This window comes from Acipenser ruthenus, chromosome 49 (assembly GCF_902713425.1).
Source record: "Acipenser ruthenus chromosome 49, fAciRut3.2 maternal haplotype, whole genome shotgun sequence".
NCBI lineage: Eukaryota > Metazoa > Chordata > Actinopteri > Acipenseriformes > Acipenseridae > Acipenser > Acipenser ruthenus.
In genome coordinates this window covers 1551598-1560084 of record NC_081237.1, presented here as the reverse complement: position 1 = coordinate 1560084, position 8487 = coordinate 1551598, and the positions used below count along the sequence as shown (strand labels likewise).

The 8487-nt window shown below is 39.6% G+C and overlaps 1 protein-coding gene across 3 annotated transcripts in view; it reads left to right on the top strand.

Annotated features, from left to right (window-relative positions):
* The first annotated feature begins 6896 nt into the window (after positions 1-6896).
* LOC117401259 (disabled homolog 2-like) overlaps positions 6897-8487 on the top strand; it is a 44208-nt gene continuing 42617 nt past the window's right edge. For all 3 annotated transcript variants that reach the window (XM_059015200.1, XM_059015201.1, XM_059015198.1), the window contains exon 1: positions 6897-7161. The gene's annotated coding sequence lies outside the window, so the exon portion shown is untranslated. The remainder of the gene's footprint in view (positions 7162-8487) is intronic.

The following is an 8487-nucleotide window of genomic DNA, read 5'->3' as shown; positions in this document are numbered from 1 at the left end:
TGTTGTAGTAAGGGAGTCCAAGCTGCGAACTGAACTTGCTGTGTATCGCGTAAGTGAATACTGCACTATTCTCCTGCTGCATGTCATTCAACAAATGTTTAAATTAAAGTGCTGCCCCCGTTCCCGCTTTCTTCCATGCAATATGTCAGAATCTAAAACATGCTATTAAAAACTGAAGCAATACTTCAATAGCTGCTATCTTTCAAGATACCTTGCAGGATATTGTAAACATCCGGTTCACAGACCATATAAACAAACCAAGTGGACTTGCAAACTGCATTGTGAACAGAAACGAACTCGGTCCTGAAAGAAATGGAAAAGGACTAAAAAAACTTTGCAGATGAACAACAAGCACATTGATACATTGTTTCAAATGACCCAGACCGAGTCCGTTTGGAATGGACCCAGTGTGAAAGTAACCTATAAGAAAGTGGTGAGCTCAGGCAGACACCTGCAGGCCTAGCCTTTGTCCACCTGGGGCCGGTAGCTCGCTGATATTCGCTCTTGAGTTCCTGCGCGTAAAGAGACAATTAGCTTGGGGATCAGAGGACCGCCATTGATCATCAGTTCTCTTGAGCTGTTGTGGGGAATTGCTGCTGTGAGGGAATTTATTTGGACAAATTGAGGAGAAAATTGGGCAATCAATCACCTTCTTCAGGTGAAAATTTAAAATGTAATGAAATCATACAATTTTTGTCTGGATGTTTTTTATGGTCCCACAACATGCATCTTGTTGATGTTTGGAATAAGTTTGTACATCAGTTGCTGAATTTGAAACCAACTTCTGATACTGTGCTGTCTGGCATTTAGATAATTAACGAATGACATGAAGCCAGTTGGCCCATCAGTGCTTGTAGCTACAGTAGGTGTTCCCAAATTTTCAGCAGCAACAACATGGATGGACTACCCATTCCACACACACCTACCTTCCCTCAGAATCCGTCCCCACTTCTCTCGCCTCTCGGGTCGTGATAATATTTATATTATCCCAACCTGTTTAATACTGTCATTTCTTTTACATACTTGATCTGAAACAGATGGCTGTTTAAGTCACTCTGTGGAAGAGTGCCAGGAAGCTTGTGCCTGCAGCTAAAACAACCTTGACCAACGTACACAAACTGGGAAGCCAGTAATGGCTGGTTTCTGGTGAAGCAGAATACACAGAAGGCTATTTTAGAATGTAGAACAACCCAGTAATCTTATTTTAGGACAGGTTTAAGACCATGTACTTCATCCTTTGGCTGACTTAAATAGAGAGGTGACTGGACAAGGAACCTCGAGTGTTATCGTTTAAACTAGGCCTATGTTTAATCTCTGTTCCAAGTCAATCTGCCAGAAAAGACAGAAATACAGTATTCATTTATGTATTTTAACTTTTTTCTGCTTGATGAAAACAAATCTCCATTCTAGTACACACCCTCTGAATGTTGTCTGTCAATGTAGACTCATGCCCAGTTTCCACTGCCTGGCACTCTCGGCTACAGCTGCCCCCGGCAGTATATCTCATACTTGATGCAGCCAAACTGCCTAAAAAGGAAGTGCATCATCACATAGCCAAGAGGTGCATGTAGAAGAAACCAACAGGGAAATCGCTATCATTGTGGTTGACTTTCTTTCATATAGATAAAGCACATACATGATATTTTCTTCATTGTTTTTCTTTAAGCTTAATTGTATTCACTGAAAGCAGAAAACTTTGTTAGATTGAACAATGTTCTTCCTGCTTCGGCACACAAGACAAAAGCCTGAAGTTAATCACTTTTTTTATTCATGATAAACACAATGACAAAACCTGGCTGTTTGTTTGGCTGTGCTCTCCTTCTCAACCAGATTCCTTTTTATTTGTAATGAGACTATGGTTAAATTTGTTACGACTGGTTTCTTTAAAACAAAACAATATGATCCTCCAGTGACACATGGTAATAATTTCCGAGGTTGGCCAGGTTTGGAAAAGCACTGAAACACTCTGCGGCTAGCCGAAGCCTGTAGCGTCAGGCAGTAACAAGGACGTCTGCTTCCTCGCTGTCCTATACCTTCATTCTACCTATTTACATTTACTATAGCAAGTAAAGTACTTTCAGCATATCATAACAACACGGGCACTGTGCTCTCTTCTCTATCAAAGCCAGGACGCTTTGCATAAACTTTATGAAGACTGTGAACAGGTTACTGAACACAGCCAGACCAACATTAACATATGTGGCTACAATATTTTTTTTAAATGTATTTATTTTACTTCTGCTGATATTTTTGGACCTAATAGTAACTTAAATACTGAAACGTACACAACTACATGAACGTGCACTCAAATCCTAATTAAAAAAATAAAAAAGTTACCTGTACCTTTAAGAGGTAGACAAAATCAAACAGTTCACAAACCTTGCTCGCTTTTGTGCATGTGGTACCTGAACTGAAGAACAACTCTGTGTAAGTAGAAGATTTTTTTTTAGTGTTGAGTTATTATTCATGCTATTGGAAATACCCACAACGCGACATCATTCAACGCTGGGATAATGAAGCCCTCAGGCTATCAGACCACAGATGAAATTCAGGGCAAACTGCATTACTTGTGGAACATCGAGGAAAACTTTTGTATTCATTCACAAAAGTAGTGCTGCATAAAATCATGAAAAAAACAAAAAGAAAAACTTGAAATGTTGTTTTTTGTAACACAGTCATTTTCTAATAGCAACAGAGCCCTCAAGAGGGCTTGCATTTACCGGCACGAGGCAGGCCTTGCCAGACGGTAAAGGCCTCTTCGGGTTCTAGTGCTAAATCAGGTCATTTGAATTTTGAAGGAGAATTTCTCTCCCTAAAAGAAAACTTAATGTAAACCAAAATGGTCTGAAAGGTATTAACTAAATAGCTTGACAAGAAGGCGAGACCCACTGGGACCCCCAATTAAACTAAACTTTTAAGGGTGCCACTTTTCTGCCTCTCCTGAATAAAAATAAATAAATAAGCAAGGAGTCTAACGATCTTCACCATAAAAAGAATCCCAGTGATAATGTTGGCAGTGCCAAAACAAGACAAAAACGTTGATTTTAAAGCTTTAGTAAGCAGTCAGTCCTTTAATCTCTATGGACTTACATGCTGCAATCATTTCTGAAAAATCAGCGGTTACATTAGTGGCACTCTGCTAGTGTTCATTAATATTTCAATACGCACTGAAACTAAAAACACCCTTTGAGTTCCTGAACAACAGCATTTTTAAAACACACTTTGGTGAACATTGAAAACTCATAAATACCCTTTTTTTACCACAGTACATTTGTAGTCATTTTGTAGTTTTCCCATGCTTTCTCCATGGTTAAAACATAAGAACATAAGAAAGTTTACAAACGAGGGGAGGCCATTCGGCCCATCTTGCTCGTTTGGTTGTTAGTAGCTTATTGATCCCAGAATCTCATCAAGCAGCTTCTTGAAGGATCCCAAGGTGTCAGCTTCAACAACATTACTGGTTCCATAGTTGGTTCCAGACCCTCACAATTCTCTGTGTAAAAAAGTGCCTCCTATTTTCTGTTCTGAATGCCCCTTTATCTAATCTCCATTTGTGACCCCTGGTCCTTGTTTCTTTTTTCAGGTCAAAAAAGTCCCCTGGGTCGACATTGTCTATACCTTTTAGGATTCTGAACGCTTGAATCAGATCACCGCGTAGTCTTCTTTGTTCAAGACTGAATAGATTAAATTCTTTTAGCCTGTCTGCATACAACATGCCTTTTAAAACCAGGATAATTCTGGTCTGGTTGTACTATGCATTTACCACAGTTTATCATGTTTTGTTTTTCAATATGCTTTACCATATACTTCTAGGCTTACAATGTTTATATATGTTTTACTATGCTTTCACTGTGCTTTATTACACTTTGCTTTGCTTTTACTATGGGAAACTTTTCTAAGGGTAACTTCTGAGGAATTGACAGCTGGTGTTTGTATAGGATGCTTGATGAGCTACCAGCCCTGAAGGACAAACGTCAACCCTGCAGGTGTCTGCATGAGCTCACAGGGTGCCTGGCCAGGGGGGCCGCTACCTTCAACAATCACTGGAATTGAACTACACCATTACAACTCAACTATCATCTGGGAAGCTCGCACAGGTGCACAGGCGAGACTATAATCAAAGCATGTCATCCGGGAAGCTCGCACAGGTGCACAGGCGAGACTATAATCAAAGTATGTCATCCGGGAAGCTCACACAGGTGCACAGGCGAGACTATAATCAAAGCATGTCATCCGGGAAGCTCACACAGGTGCACAGGCGAGACTATAATCAAAGCATGTCATCCGGGAAGCTCGCACAGGTGCACAGGCGAGACTATAATCAAAGCATGTCATCCGGGAAGCTCGCACAGGTGCACAGGCGAGACTATAATCAAAGCATGTCATCCAGGAAGCTCGCACAGGTGCACAGGCGAGACTATTACCAAAGCATGTCATCCGGGAAGCTCGCACAGGTGCACAGGCGAGACTATAATCAAAGTATGTCATCCGGGAAGCTCACACAGGTGCACAGGCGAGACTATAATCAAAGCATGTCATCCGGGAAGCTCGCACAGGTGCACAGGCGAGACTATAATCAAAGCATTTCATCCGGGAAGCTCGCACAGGTGCACAGGCGAGGCTATAATCAAAGCAGCCTCACTCTCTTACCTTTAGTCTCAAATTGATGATGCAAAAAGCCCTTCTGAACTAAGGCAACTAGAAATGGTCCTCAGCAGCAACAATAAGTCTCAATGTTGTCATGAAAACCAGAAACAAGGCAGGAGCTGGAACCTAATTACATGAATGACACATGAGGAGGAGATTCATCCGTGTTACCCTTTTCCATCCACCCGAAGCTAACAAAATCATTTCAGAAATCTCACTTGTTTTGTACTTCCATTACCTACATAGCTCTCAAATGTGCAATTTTAAGAGAAATACGTGTTATAGTATTTTCAATTTAAAAGAATCGGACTCTCAGTTTCCATGCCTTATTGTGGAGTTATCTGTTTACACTTCCTGGGTCATTTCAGCAGTGTCTTCTGGGTCGTGTTACTGGCTGAAAGCATGTCAGTGAATAGGGGAGCAGCTGATAACCACAGGAAAGAGGCCAGTGAAGGGAAGTGCATGACCTGTAAGAGTGATGGGATTATTCTGTTAACTACAATCACCTTAAATGGGTCGGACTATCATTCCTTTCAGTCTAAAACAATACTCTTACTATCTTGCATGTATGGTTTAATACTGATGTATTTCTATCAATTTATAAGGACTAATGATAATCTGCAGTAGCAACACAAGGCATTGAGGTTAACCAGAAGAAATACTAAGATGGACATATATTAGCAATCTAAATTAAGAGTCTCTAAACTGTGGGTAATGGATACACTGTCAGTATCCTGTCAGTAATGCTGACAGGATACTGACAGTGTATCCTGGACATATATTAGCAATCTAAATTAAGAGTCTCTAAACTGTGGGTAATGGATACACTGTCAGTATCCTGTCAGTAATGCTGGCTCAGCAGGTACAGAGATTGTTCAAATGGAAAATGTACTGAAAGGCTTTACTGGTCACCATCACTATACAGATCAGCATCACTTTATAGATCACCATCACTTTACAGATCACCATCACTTTATAGATCACCATCACTTTATAGATCACCATCACTTTACAGATCACCATCACTTTACTGATCACCATCACTATACAGATCAGCATCACTTTATAGATCACCATCACTTTACAGATCACCATCACTTTATAGATCACCATCACTTTACAGATCACCATCACTTTACAGATCACCATCACTTTACAGATCACCATCACTTTATAGATCACCATCACTTTACAGATCACCATCACTTTATAGATCACCATCACTTTACAGATCACCATCACTTTATAGATCACCATCACTTTACAGATCACCATCACTTTACAGATCACCATCACTTTATAGATCACCATCACTTTACAGATCACCATCACTTTATAGATTACCATCACTTTATAGATCACCATCACTTTACAGATCACCATCACTTTACAGATCACCATCACTTTACAGATCACCATCACTTTATAGATCACTATCACTTTATAGATCACCATCACTTTACAGATCAACATCACTTTACAGATCACCATCACTTTATAGATCACCATCACTTTATAGATCACCATCACTTTACAGATCACCATCACTTTACAGATCACCATCACTTTATAGATCACCATCACTTTACAGATCACCATCACTTTATAGATCACCATCACTTTATAGATCACCATCACTTTACAGATCACCATCACTTTATAGATCACCATCACTTTATAGATCACCATCACTTTACAGATCACCATCACTTGCTGGTCATTAATATGAGAGGGCCTGGGGTGCAGTGGAAAAAGCCAATGACGGTGAACAGTAAGAAATGCTCCCCTTATGGGTCATCAGGTTACGCTTGTTCTTTAAGCCTGCTCTGTGGATTCATGTAGAGGACTTCAGTCTCCAGTGCAATTTCATAAGTATCAATGCTCATTACAAACAAAGATGACATTTCCTTTACATTACTGTAAAAACAAACATGATTGTTTTGGAAAAATACTTTTTTTACACTTTAATTGTTCATTTCTGACAACTGAACTTTAAAAACTCGAATAAATTATACAGCCAGAGGAAATAAATACATGAATGGCGCGAAGCCTACCACGAATTATGTATTGTTGCATAAAACATCGTTTTTGTATCCTTGTCTGTGGAAAATACATTATATATATATATAGTAATAAAACATACATTTTTTTAAAATTTCATATATTTGAATGGAAAAGAAGCAGCTCAACAGGAAACGGTATAAAATAAAGAAATACAGGTGTACTCACGTTATCTGGGCGGAGGAGGGGATGACTTACTGTTCCGTTTTCTCATCATGCCAAATTCACACGCTTATCTTTTAATGACGGAAGATGTGCTTATCACAAACAACGGGACAATTCCTCCAAAACCTGCAACGTTTCAAAACACACAACCTGAGGTGTTAATTAGTTACCAGCCAGCCGTGGCCAGACGCAGCAACCTTTACACCGCGGCAGCACTTCGGCCTCTCCGGTCTCGTGGTTCACTCGCTCGGCAGTCTGGGGACAGAGAAGTCGCGACTCGCTACACAGGTAAGAAACCAAACATTTTGTTCTTTTTTTTTGTACTAACTGTCGACCACATATTGTCAATAAATAACTACTGAAATAGTTCACATTTCTTAAGATTTGCAAGGTCTTGGAAACTGAATGTTAAAGTACAATAAATGGTCCTTTTTGTAATTTATTATCAAAGTGCACAAACCTAAGTGTAAAAATAAATATTTACATAGCTAAGTAGTTAAATTTTAGGTAACAGGATAATGAGCAAATGTGCATTCTATAAATAGTTAATGATGATGTATTTTACAGGTAGTTTTGTTTGAAAACAGTATAATGCAAGTTTTTTTTTTTAAATTTCATTATGCACAGGCGCTTATCTGAGACTTCAGTCATATGACTCTGGAAGGTGTCATTATAATGGCTGTGTTCACTGTGTAAATTACATTTACTGAATGAACATACAAAGCTGACTACTTGTACTTTCATGCCACTGTCTTCCTCATTCTAAATATTAAGACAAAGCTGCCCTCTGGTAGAATGAAGCACTGACTGGTACATGTTTGTCTACCAAGCCACTCTGGGTTATGCTAGTATATGATCTTATCGGTGCCACTGTAAGCTTTACATTCTGTAATTCCTGAGGTACACACAGAAATCGGTGAAAAGAAAAAAAAGCTTTCAGCTACAGCTGTCTTCAGAAGGATCTGAGTCACAGTAGCTAGCTTTGCATGATCTGAAGCAGGTCATTCATTCTTATGTAAGGGGTTCCCGTTTTACCTACTGTTGAAATGCTTTTGTGAAATTGCAGATTTAGAAGACAGTATTTTACTTGGGCAGGTTTTATTTAAAAAGTTCAATTGTAATCTCAAGGGACTTCCTTGTGAAATAGACACACTGGACTAGTTGTGCAGTATTGCAATAGCTTCAAATGCAGTGCTCTCTCGTGATGCTGTTTGCTGTCATTCTGAGTCGTTATTACTGCAGATACTCGCACTGCGTGCTTTTTGTTTTGTATTTTCCGATGAGTCTATGCAGGTGTTTCACCCGAGTTTAGGAGCTTCTCCTAAGTTCTAGTTGTTTGCCATAGATATACACAGGCTTGACCAGTCAAAGTGTCTTTGCACAAGTCTGACACTTTGTTTTGCTGCAATACACAGCTGTGCACTAGATGGTGCTGCTGCTCAGTAACCTGAAGACACTTTTATTGATCTGTCCTATTTTACACATGTGAAGCAACAAAAACTGAAGAACATGAGACAATTAACAAACAAGAGGAAGCCATTTGGCTCATCTGCTTCCTAGTAGCTGATTGATCTCAAAAGGTAACCCATTCCATCCCCTCACCACTGTCTGTGT